The sequence below is a fragment of the Rattus norvegicus genome, chromosome 12, assembly GCF_036323735.1.
Source record: "Rattus norvegicus strain BN/NHsdMcwi chromosome 12, GRCr8, whole genome shotgun sequence".
Taxonomy (NCBI): Eukaryota; Metazoa; Chordata; class Mammalia; order Rodentia; family Muridae; genus Rattus; species Rattus norvegicus.
In genome coordinates this window covers 16,502,795-16,515,816 of record NC_086030.1, presented here as the reverse complement: position 1 = coordinate 16,515,816, position 13,022 = coordinate 16,502,795, and the positions used below count along the sequence as shown (strand labels likewise).

The 13,022-nt window shown below is 47.4% G+C and overlaps 1 long non-coding RNA gene across 1 annotated transcript; it reads right to left on the bottom strand.

Annotated features, from left to right (window-relative positions):
* Positions 1-4,458: 4,458 nt before the first annotated feature.
* LOC102555525 (uncharacterized) lies at positions 4,459-5,502 on the bottom strand. The gene is made up of 3 exons (XR_358546.5): positions 5,334-5,502; positions 5,098-5,217; positions 4,459-4,765 (listed from the first exon to the last, which is right to left on the bottom strand). It is a non-coding gene; the product is annotated as an uncharacterized LOC102555525 (long non-coding RNA).
* Positions 5,503-13,022: the final 7,520 nt, after the last annotated feature.

Sequence of the window (13,022 nt, the reverse complement as noted above, 5' to 3'; positions counted from 1 at the left end):
TTGCTAGTGACTGGCTTGACTTTATTGCCTTCTCCTTAGATTTTGGTTTTCCCTCCCTCAATCAACTTAATGGCAACCACTACGTAGTATTCCTTAAATATTTATGGCAATAAAGTTTTCTGTCCTTTCCAGAGGTCCCCTGTGTGTCAGAGCCCATCTCCCACACTCAAACTTGGTGACTGCCTTGGTCTCCATTTAAATCATCCTTCTACTCAGTCACTGAGGAGGAGGGCTCAATGTGGGTAATGAAGGGCCACTTACTGAAGGCAGCATTCTACACAGGTTCCCTGGAAACGGGAGGGCTTTCCTGTAGGTGTCTTCTTTAGGACCCTATCATAGAAGCCTCAGGGAACAAGAGAGCCTGAATGTTCTCCCTTTCTCCCTACATGTCTGACAAACATGCCCAAGGGGGTCAGGAATCCTCTTTCCAATTACGGAGTGGGAAATGCTGTCTCAGATGGGAGCAGGGGCATGTGTTGGTGTGTGTATGCCATGGTGCCCATGTAGAGGGCAGAGGAAAACATGTTGTGTTGACCCTAACCTTCTACCTCAAATGAGGCAGAGACTCTCTTGTTTTCTGCTGCAAACATCAGGCTAGCTAGCTAGCTAGACAGTAAATTTCCAAGAAGTCTCCTGATGCAATCCCCATCCTAGGGACACTAGGATTACAGATAAATATGGTACACATATAACTTATGCACTGGGGATTTGAAGTAAGTTCCTCACATTCTTGTGGCCAACAGTTAACCTCCCCGAGCCATCACCCAGGTCCTGGGTGGGAGAATGGGGTCTTTGAGATGTGATTAGGCCATGAGGGTGGGGCCCTCATGAATAGTATTAGTGTTCTCATAAAAGCAGTCCCAGGTGCTGGAGTTCTGGCTCAGTGCTGAAGAGTGCTTGCTTCTCTTCCAGAGGACCTAAATTCAGGTCCCAGCATCCATACTGGATGGCTTACATCAGTTCCAGGGAATCCAATGCTCTCTTCTGCTTCCCTGGTCATCTGCACACATGTGGCACTCTCTCTCTCTCTCTCTCTCTCTCTCTCTCTCTCTCTCTCTCACACACACACACACACACACACACACACACACACACACACACACACCACACATCTGTAAAAGTTAATGTTTAAAAAGCAGTCCAAGAGAGCTCCTGTGTCCACATTCTGCACTGTGGAAGTTCTCACCAGAACCTCGTGGTGCTGTATTCTGACCCTACACTCCCAGCCTCAGATCTGTGAGAAAGAAATACTTATACGCCACCAAACATACTTCACTACAGCATCCCACATGGACAAAGCCATTTCTAGGGGGCCCATGCTTCCAGGGAGGAGGGAGTCCCTCTCTGAATCACTTCTGATCTGTGTGCTCCAGCCCATTTCTGGGTGGGTGGAGTTCAGTGTACCAGTGTATTCCCCCAAATTTCTGTCCCCGGCCATCCCTCCAGAGGATCTAGGTTTCTCTTTAGGAAAGTTCAACCTAGAAGGAAGGAGGAAGACACTTGCTTCCTCACATCACACCCTTCGGTGGGGGCATTTCCTGCAGCTGTTATTTAAATGTTTATTTTTTTGTGCATGTGTGTATACATTATTTTTGATATGTCCCCCTTCTCCACATGTGGAGGTTAGAGGGCAACTTTCAAGAGTCACTTCTATCCTACCATGTGCATCCCAGGGATTGGGCTCAGGTTGTTAGGTTTGGCTGCAAGCCCCTAAAACTGCACAGCCATGCCAGCAGTTCTGATGTTCTTACAAAGGCACTAATCTCATTCCTGGTGGCTCCACCTCCATGACCAAATTAAGCACATCTCAACGTCTCCACCTCTTGATACTATTGTTTTGGGAGAAGGTTTCAACACACAAATTGTGTGGGGGACACAGTCCGTCTCAAGAGCACCGGGACAATGCAATGGCCAGTGTTGAAATGAGGGCTATAGTGCAGTCACAGGTGTGTGCTTAACAATGGCCTCATCTTGGAATATACCAGTGACGGTTAGTTTTATCTATTAACTTGACATCACCTAGAATCACCCCAGAAGAGTCTCAGGATTTGGAGAGATGGCTCAGAAGTTGAGTACTTGTTGCTCTTGCAGAGGACCTGGGTGCAGTTCCCAGTAATCATCTGGTAACTCATAGCCTTCTGTAACTCCAGTCCTAGGGGATCCAATACCCTCTTCAGACTTCTGCAGACATCAAACACATACATACATGCAGGCAAAACACTCATGCACACAATACCAAAAACAATCTTTAGAAAAACCACTCTTAATGAGGGCTTACCTAGATTAGGGTGTCATGTGGGCATGTCTGTAGGGAATTGCCTTTATTATGTTGAGGTGTGAAGACCTGCCCATTGTGGGTGGTACCATTCCCTATGCAAGAGATACCAGGTTGTGTGAGAGTGGAGAAAGCAAGCTGAGCCCATACTTGCATATGTTCACGACTTTCTGTTTCTGATTATGGCTGTGATATGACTAACTCCTGCTACAGTGACCTCCCTACTATGATGAATTGTAACTTGATGGATTGGACCTCTGAGGTAAACCAAACCCTTTCTCCTCTGAATTGCTTTTGTCAAAGTATTTTATCATAGTCAGTGGAAATGAAAGTTGGACAACCTGCCTCCAGCTTGTTTTAAGGCTGGTCCCTGGCATCTGTCTGTCCTCTTCTTTCCTCAAACTCCTGCCTTAGTCTCATCGTTGGATACAGTTCTTGAAGATGAAGGACCCTAATAGGACCTCTTACATGACTTCAAAGACTCCTCAACCAAGCACAGACTTCACAGACATAAATTGGGCCTCTGTTGTGTCCTGTGGATGGATTGGTTTGCACATGCACAGCTCATACCATGGCTGTTGCTAAGATTTCATTGGCACACCCAATTGTCTGAGTTTGTCCCCAAGCCATCAACACCATATCTACTCATCTGTATGAGACCTCTCAGGCAGAATCTGGGCTCAGGAGCTCACAGAAGGGTAAGCTCAGTAAACTCAGTGAACTTAGGCCATAGACAGTGGCTAGCCCAGAACTCCTAAAACCTCATGGGTCATCTGCTGTTGAAATGAGGAGCCTTATCTATGGCCTGGGAGATATCAGTGACAATGTCCAGTAACAGGGCTTGTCCTCTGGAGTCCAGACTCCGTTCTTCATATCCCCTACTAAATATCCAGGAAGAACTGGACCTGGTGGAGGTCTGTAATCTCAGGTACTCAGGAGGAGGAGGAGGCAGGAGACTGACATATTTATGTGAGACCATTTCAAAGTAAAAATTAGAGGACTGGGTTATAGCTCAGTTATAGTATAGCTGCCTAGAATCCCCCCAGTGACAGGCTGGGGAATAGTTCAGTTGTATAACCACCCTCCCAACCCCCACCCACAGTAAGGGGCTGGATGTGTTGCTTAGTGGTGGAGAGCCTGTTGTGGTCATTTGAGTATGCCTAGCCCAGCAAGAGGCAATATTTGAAGGTGTGGCCTTGTTGGAGTAGGTGTGGCCTTGTTGGAATAGGTGTGCCACTGTGACTTTGGGCTTTAAATCCCTCATCCTAGCTGCCTGGAAGTCAGTCTTCCACTAGCAGCCTTCAGATGAAGATGTAGTACTCTCAGCTCCTCCTGCACCATGCCTGCCTGGACACTGCTATGTTCTTGCCTTGATAATGGACTGAACCTCTGAACCTGTAAGTCAGCCTCAATTAAATGTTGTCCTTATAAGAGTTGCCTTGGTCATGGTGTCTGCTCATAGCAGTAAAACCCTAACGAAAGACACTTACTTGCCTAACATGCCTGAGATCCTAGATTCAATGTTTTACACACACACAAGGGGTGGGGGGAGAAGAGGAGGAGGGAGAGGGAGAACTGTAATCAGGAGACTCAGCTGCAATGTTATTTCACGAGGCCATCTGTGACTGGGTCATGGTGGTACACACCTGTAGTCTCAACGCTGAGGCAGGAGGTCTGAGAGTTCCATGCCAACCTGGGTTACATCAGAAGGTTCTGCCTCAAAACCCCCAAATGCAAGAAACTCCTACCTTGGGGGCTGGAGAGATGGCTCAGTGGTTAAGAGCACTGACTACTCTTCCAGAGGTCCTGAGTTCAAATCCCAGCAACCACATGGTGGCTCACAACCATCTGTAATGGGATCTGATGCCCTCTTGTGGCATGCAGGTGTACGTGCAGAGAGAGCACTCACAAAAAATAAATAAATAAACCTTTAAAAAAAAAAAAATTCCTACCTTATCTAACTCAGCACCATCTTCTTCAGTCCCGGTTGAAAGCTGAGCATGCCACTGTGGGGAAGAGAGGACCGATCACTAGCTGCGGTGGTCAGAAATGGCAGACACAAATGCACAAGTGAGCCTGCAGAGGTCAGTGTCTGAGGCAGGGGGATGTCAGGTCCAAAGCTGGGTGGAGCTGGTTGGCTGGAAGCTGGGGACTGATCTCAAAAGGAAAAGTGCACAATAAGCTTGAAAAAAAAATCCTTTTATTTTGAAATGGTGCTTCAGGTAGGTCTGGTGAGTTTCATATATGTCCCCTGCTAGGATACTGGTGTCCACCCCCAGCCCCTTCAGCAGCTGAAGGGCCCTGGAGGAGACCGGAAGGAGGAAGTGGGAAACTCCCGATCCTGTGCCTGGCAGGCCCTCATGAGCCTACAGGTCCTCAGCCCCAGCTTCTGGACCACATAGAAGCCACCTTATGAGCCAGGAGGACAGCGGGAGCCAGCAAACAGGTTGTCTTCCCTCCACATGCCTCTGTCTCCTTCAGTTTGAATTTCTGTTGAGGAGTGGCAAGTTTAGCTGTGTGGTGCTGTCAAGAAATGACGTAGCTCCCCAGTCAGGGCCCCTATGCCGTGGCCATGCATAAGGAGGTACAGGGGAGAGCAACCCATTCGTTGCATAGCAGGTCCAAAAGGGTTCGTGCTGTTGGGCATCCAGTACTAGACCACACTCATTGAACTGGCTTCCTCTCTACCACCCAATTCTCTACATCTTCACCAAAGTTCTTTCTTCCTATCCGTCTCTGCCTACCCCTGCCTCCTTCCCTTTCTGCAGGTCCCCAAACTCCTCTCTTCCCACACCCACAACCCACTACAGGGCGGTGGAAACCTTCGAGTACACTTGGAAAGTTTTCCTGGAGGTCGGCAGCTGGGTGGGGGGCGCCATGGGCAGCAGGAAGCAGCAGAAACAGCAGCACCAGTGGTGGCCACATGACCCTGGGACAGGGCCCTGCAAAAGGACGGGTTGTTGGTCAGAGGCCTTCCCTACCCAGGTGGCTTCTATTCCCTCCCGCTTCTGCACACCACGTCCATTCCTCTCTGGTACTGGGAAGACCGCCTTCTCACTTCCGAGGTGCCCTGTGTCAGCCTTCAGCCTGGTCAACGGTCTCCAGGTCCCCAAGAATTGTCAGGTGCGGACAGTTGTGACTCTGGAACTAAGGATCTCCTCGAGTCAGCTTGCAAGTCCTGGCCACGCCCCGCATCCAGAGCCACGCCCCTCGAACATGAGCTGACCCGCCTACTCTGACCACAGCCTTGAGCCCAAGCCATGCACTCCTACTACAGAGCTGCTCCTTTATACTATGGCCCTGCCCTTAAAACATAGTCACACCCACTCCTTAATGTTTAGAGCCTTCTCCAGCCGCTGGCCACACCCACTCGCTGAGAACTACTTCTTGGCAGGGTTGCTCAGTGTTTTGCTGTGCCTGGACTTGGATTTGCTCTTTAATCCTTTGCAGACTCAGTTCTCCATTAGTACCACTGCCAGAATTCTGGTGACCAATGGTCCCCTTCTCCTGTCCACTCGCCATCCGTTTTGCATACATGGAGTCCATCCTTCTTCTTTCTGTCGTCTCTTAGGGTTCGTGAAGTGACAAGAGGCGGATTCCGATAGCCTCCTCTTTCACTCTTCTAATTTCTTGGAACCTAGACCTCATGTTTTTCAGCTGAACAGGTAGCCAGCAACCCGGCCATCCTCCTGTCTCCACCCACTTCCGTGCTGGGATTACAGGCAGGAGTGGGACCACAATGGCTGCCCAAGAACCTTTCAGATAGGTTTTCATTTATTTTGTATATATATGTATGAAGGCGTGCATGTGTCTCGGCCCCGGTGTGGAGGTCAGAAGACAGCTTGCAGGAGTTGGCTCTCTCCTTCCACCGTGTGAGTCCCAGGAACTGTTCGAGCTTGCAGGTTGGACAGCTGGAGCCTTTACTGGATGAACCACCTTGCAGGCCTCCTGAACATTTCTTAAACATGACTCTTCATCAAGCCATTGACACTGTGATATTTGCCCTAAAGATACATCTTAAATGTAGAAATATGAAATTTTAAAATTTGGAAATATAAAAGCTGATTCACACACTACATAATCATACATACATACATACATACATACATACATACACATACACCCATCATATATTTACAGAATAAATGCAATAATGGATATGAGCTGGCCTGGGGGTGCACACCTTTAATCCCAGTACTTGGGGAGCAGAGGCAGGTGAAGCTCTGTGAGTTCGAGGTCAGCCTGGTCTTCATAGTGGATTCCAGGCCACTCTGGGCTACAGACCCTGTCTCAAAAACACAACACAACACAAGACAACACAACAAAACAAAACAAAAACCCACCACCAACGGAACCCCCAATTTGATAGAAACAAAAGAATACACATTTGCTTCTATATTGAAGAGAGAATTCAGACACGTTTCGAAGTACAAACACATTATATATGTAAAAATGTGGAATGAAGAAAGATTTCCTGGCCTTTTGACCTTTTCAAGTATTTTATTTAAAATATAGCACGGTGGTAAGGCTTCAAGGGCAGGGTTGCAGAACATCATAGCAGAAACCACCAAAGCTAAAGAAGGGTCCTGTATAGCTATAAAAACTGGCCACTCTGATACACTGGGGGCTTCAGCACCAGCTTTATACACAGAAAACTGCAGGAACCAGATACACAATCCCGTAAGCCTCAGCTCCAGTTAAGTGGTGTTCTACTGACTGCTGGGTGTTTTGCCTGGTTTTATCCTTCACAAGGAATTGCAGCACGTGCTTATGCATGTCTAGGAGTCTTGACTCCGCCATGTGGCAGTTTAGACTCATCCTTTCCCACTGTGCAACAGGATTCCATGGCAGGAATAAACTCCTTCAATCTGTCCAGCCTACTCCACATGTGAGCCTTGAGCCTTCTGGGATGTTCTTTCTCTTAAAGTTTCACATTATATATTTTTAGTGCGTGTGTGTGTGTGTGTGTGTGTGTGTGTGTGTGTGTTTCTGCCCAGTTTGAGTAAAAGGGTAATTACAGGCTTGTGGGGTTTGAACAGGTTTGGCCTCCTCCAGCACCGTGTCTGTCTGCACACTTTCATGATGATAGTGGGCTGAACCTCTGAAACTGTAAGCCAGCCCCGATTAAATGTTTCCCTTTATAAGAGTTGCTTTGGGGGGTTGGGGATTTAGCTCAGCGGTAGAGCGCTTGCCTAGCAAGCGCAAGGCCCTGGGTTTGGTCCCCAGCTCCGAAAAAAAAAAAAAAGAAAAAAAAAGAGTTGCTTTGGTCATAGTGTCTGCTCACAGCAATGAAACCCTGACTGAGACAATGTGTAAGTTAACGTTTTCAAAGTGGGTTATTGTTGTTGTAAAAATACAAAAAATAAAAGGGGTATCTTTTATCCCCCACTAAGTCCGGCACCACAGTGACCCAAGATATCTGCTGGATGTCTTGCCAGAAGCACACATTCCAATTCCATGGTGGCCCAGACTAGCCGCACCACACTCCCTTACACTTAAATCACTACATGAAAGAACACACACAACACAATAACCTTTGGCCCAATTGATAAGATATAATTGCCCACCTAAACATGCAAAGCCCTGCACACATCCATCCCTTAAAAACATTCGTAACAACCTGTAAAGGTGCAGCGTGGAATCTTAGCGTCACCCGCCATGTTGTCCTGCCACGGCTTCTCTCCCTCTCCCTCCTGTCTTTTCCTCCTTTCCATTCCAGCCTCCTCCTCCTCCTTCAAACTTCTCTCCCGCCCATCCTTCCTTCTCATCCAATGACAGGCCTCCTTCTATCTTGTGCCTGCCTCACCTGTATTTTACAAATTAAATGGGGAGAAGGTTCAGGTGAAGTCTTGTGAGTCCTGAGTATGACCAGGCAGCCATCCTTGAGGCAGCGGAATTAGCATCTAAATACAGGTAACTCCAGGGCAAACCACAACAGGTTATCACATGTCCTGTTTCTCGCACGTCCTTTTCCAGGGCTGGAGGGGTGGCAGTTAGTGTCTGGAGAGGAATAAAGCTGGGTTCTCAGCTTTATGTGAGAAGGCTCATGGCTGCTTGGAACTCCAGTTTCAGGGGATCCAATACCCCTTCCTGTCTTCCAGAGGCACCTGCACACATGTGACACACACACACATACACAAATTAAAAATAAATATCTATTTATTTTTTTAAAAAAAGCTCCTGTTGAGATTCTTGCTATTGAAAATTCTTTTTTCTTTTTTTTTTCTTTTTTCTTTTTTTCGGAGCTGGGGACCGAACCCAGGGCCTTGCACTTGCTAGGCAAGCGCTCTACCACTGAGCTAAATTCCCAACCCCTGTGTCTCCATTTTTGACTATTTCAGCGAATGGGTTTTTTCTTTTTTTCTTTTTTTTTTTGGGGGGGGGGGCTGGGGACCGAACCCAGGACCTTGCGCTTCCTAGGCAAGTGCTCTACCACTGAGTCAAATCCCCAACCCCGCGAATGGGTTTTTTAAATGATTGTGTATAATGTGTAAGTGTGGACGTGCCACCTGCCAAGCATGTGCAACTCAGAAGAGACCTTTCAGGAGTTAGGCTTCTTCCTTCCATCATAGGCGCGGGTCACAGGACTATGCAGCTATCTCACAGCCCTCAGTGGTTGGGTTTTCAATGTATCACCCCTTGGTTATTGAGATAAAACATCTTCTCACATATGTATTGCGATACGGCCATTTGCTTTCCTTTAGTGAAGTGGACGGTCGGCCGTGTCTTTTGCTTATATTCTCCTCCCATTGATTAGGTTTTCTTTATATGTTCCAGATAAAGTCCCAGGAAACCAGGAGCTCTAGGCCGGCTTCTGATGCCCTGATGCTTGCGAATAAAGCGCAGTGGGAAATAGCCAGGCACAGTTGTCTGTGGACAACATGGGGTTGCCTGCCTATTACAAGAAGAAAGTTCAGAGGCAGCTGTGCTAGGACAAAAGCTACACTATTTGCTAACTGGCTCCTTACGGAAAAAGTTTGCCAGTACCTTTACCCTTCCGTATGAACTGCAAGAATAGTCAACCTTCCCATTTTCCTAAACTCAAAATGATTCATTCTTTTTTTTTAAAGATTTATTCATTTATTATATATAAGTACACCGTAGCTGTCTTCAGACACACCAGAAGAGAGCATCGGATCTCTTTACAGATGGTTGTGAGCCACCATGTGGTTGCTGGGAATTGAACTCAGGAGCAGTCGGTGCTCTTAACCACTGAGCCATCTCTCCAGCCCAAAATGATTCATTCTTAAGGTTGCATGTGTTATGCATACATGAGTACAGATGCCCACAGAGGCCAGAAAAGGGTGTCAGATCCCTTGGAGGTTGAGTTAAAGATGGTTGTGAGCCACCTGTGGTGGGTACTAGGAACTAAACTGAGGTCCTCTGGAAGAGCAGCGAGTGCTATTAAATGTTGAACCATTTCTCTATCCCACCCCACTCACTTAAAAATTATTCAAAATTGTGTCTGTGTATGTGGGAGTGCAGAGACCAGTGCTGTTGGGTATGGCACTGGAATTACAGGTGGTTAAGAGATGCCCCAGTCGGGGTTGGGGATTTAGCTCAGTGGTAGAGCGCTTGCCTAGGAAGCATAAGGCCCTGGGTTCGGTCCCCAGCTCCGGAAAAAAGAACCAAAAAAAAAAAAAAAAAAAAAAAAAAAGAGATGCCCCAGTCAAGTCCCCTCAAGGGCACTGAGTACTCTTCAGGAATGAGCCATCACTCCAGTCCCTACCTTCCACTTTCTCAATTCAGCATAATCCAATTAAGCCTTTATGCTTTAAAGCCTTCTCAATCTTGCTTAGAACATTGCCTGTACCTTTAGGTATAAAACCTAAATTTTTTGAGGCAAGGTCTCACTGCATAGTCCTGACTGGCCTGGGACTTGCTCTGTGCATCAAGCTGACCTACCTTTGCCTCTACCCCTCAGTGCTGGGCTCACAAGGAATGATCCCTGTGTATGCCCCTCCTATTCGTATGTTATTTTATACTTCAAAAACAAACACCTCATTTGGTTTAACTCTTCATTATACACACAACTGACAAAATGTCAAACAGAAGTGACGTCTTTGCCTCTTTTTTTTTTTTTTTTTAGTTCTTTTTTTCGGAGCGGGGGACCGAGGTCTTTGCCTCTTAAGTGCCACTCGCTAAGACAGATGACCCACATTCCCGGGACCTGTATAATATTCTGTTCTCGTGGTCAATTTACTCTTAGGCCACTGTGTCTATGGCTTTACAACATTTCTACACGGTGAGTAGCAAATGCTTCACTCTGGTTTTTGTTTTGTTTTGTTTTGTTTTGTTTTGTTTTTTTTCTTTTTTCTTTTTTTTTTTTTTTTTTCGGAGCTGGGGACTGAACTAGGGCCTTGTGCTTGCTAGGCAAGCGCTCTACCGCTGAGCTAAATCCCTAACCCTCTGTTTTGATAGAGGGTCTCACTATATCTTGTCACCCATGTCTTGAAGTCACAGCACTCCTCTGCCTCTTTTATGCTGGGATTGCAGGACTGAAGTCACCACACTCAATATTAAAAAACAAAAGCACACTTTTAGCTGTGCGTATTTTTGTGTGTGCACGAATATGTGCACATGAGTGCCCTTGCCCATAGACAAGAGGGTGCTGCATCCTCTAGAGTTGAAGTTACAGGTGGTTGTGGGCCACCCCATGTGGATGCTAGAAGCCACGCTCAGGTCTGTAAAGAACGCACACACTTCTAACTGCAGAGCCGTCTATAGATCCAGCCTCTATACTCAAGCCTTGGTAACTATCGAAACTCTATGTCTTAGATTCGGCATGCTCATTTCCGTGAAATCACTTGGTTTTGAGATTCCACTACATGTGGGCTTACAGGGGAAGCTGATAGCCCTTAGAGCTCCTCTTGAAAACCACAAGAGGCCCCACTGTGTGGCCAAATTGTTTTTCCTAGACGTAATTCTTTTTTTTTTTTTTTTTTTTTGGTTCTTTTTTTTTTGGAGCTGGGGACCGAACCCAGGGCCTTGCGCTTCCTAGGCAAGCGCTCTACCACTGAGCTAAATCCCCAACCCCCCTAGGCGTAATTCTTGAATATGTATTTTTCCTTATGCACTTGAAGATTGTTATAAACAGGCACTACTCTCAAAATAATCTAGCTTTGTTTTTCTTGAAAACCCCAGTGTTATAAAAATGATCTTGTATGCTATAACCCCTATAATCAAGTTATAGTAGGCTCTCCTCCTAACCTCTAGCCGGACTTTCCGTAGTCTTAGTTATCTGTGGGATGGGCTGCCAATCACAGTGCAAACATACTAAGTGGAAGCAGGTTAACAATGCTTGGGGGAGAGTACTGGAAACCAAACACAACCTCATGCCATCTAAGCAAGGGCCTTCCTACAGAACCCTATCCTCAGCCCTCAGTTCCTGAGATGTAATGTGGGACAGTGAAAGGCACCCTAGTTCCGGTTGAGGAGGTATTAAACTCCGGTGACCCTGAGGAATGGTAGGCGTTTCAGGAAACCCGGCAGGTCAGTAGCCCGCAGCCCTCCATAGATTGGTAGCCATCAGTCATGCAAGGGCAACGCCCGATGCCCCTCCACAAGTAGAGGAGGACACCAGGTCACACAGGCTCAAGACAGATCTCCATTATAATGAGACGCCCAAAGGCCTGGGGGCTTAGCCAATGAACTTTCCTTCCCAGACATTCCTCCCTGAAAACGGTATTTAATCCTAGGCCCACTCTAAGAAGTGGGGTACGGTTTTACTCATCCACTTCTGCCATGGCAATAAATGTCTTAAAACCATGGACTGTCTCTTTTCATCGGGGTCCACCATGGGGAGCTGTAGAGGAGCCCTTTGCCTACAAAGCCACCATCTAATCTCCAGAAGAAAGTCTCCCCACACTCCCGGATACCTCCACCACCAAGCCTGCATCCTGCCGTCCAGCCAAGGACTATCTCCACGGGACCAGTCAGAGCTTCCCCCCTTTGCCCTCTCAGCCTTGGCTAGACCTAGCCCCAAGGGCCCCCCAAGCCAATTCCGGCTGCCCCGAGCTCAGACCGTGCTTCCCCACCCCTGGAGCGGTGTCCTGGGGCTGCCCTATGACCCACTACCCACCTGGCTGTGGCAGGATGGGGTAAGTAAGCACAGTCAAACTTCCCATGTCCTGCCTCCCCAAGTGGCCCAAGCCCTGTGGCGGAGTGGACACGAGACCCCACTAACCTACAGTGTAAATCGACATCATCTATGGAAAGTTGAAGACATCCCATTGGAGTGTCAATCCTTCTGTTCAGGGATTCCACATTGCACTCACGACTGCCCACCACTAAGCAGCTGTCTTAGCAACCACATAAGGTGTTGCAGAACCACAGTACTTATGGTTTGGGACTACATCGCTTCAAGTAATGCCTGGGGGGGTCTTGGGACACATCTACTGTGTGGCAATCAAAAGAGAATCGTGATGCTTGGAGGATTCTCACATGGAGAAATGGTAGGCAGTCAAAACATTTTTAGCAAGGCATTATGCCCAAAAAGTGTCAACCAGAAAGTGTCTGAGAGAAGAATACTGTATTCTAAAGGCCTGACAGTACGAGGTGATAAACGGAAACACGGCATGTCTACGGTACACACTCTTCTAGTTAGAGGACACAACCCCAAGTTAGGTGTGCATATGTGGTGGCTCGAACAGAAATGGCTCCCACAGGCTCATAGATCTGGATCTTGGGTCATTAGGAAGTGGCACTAGGTGTGACCTTGTTAGAATAGGTGTTGCCTTGCTAGAGG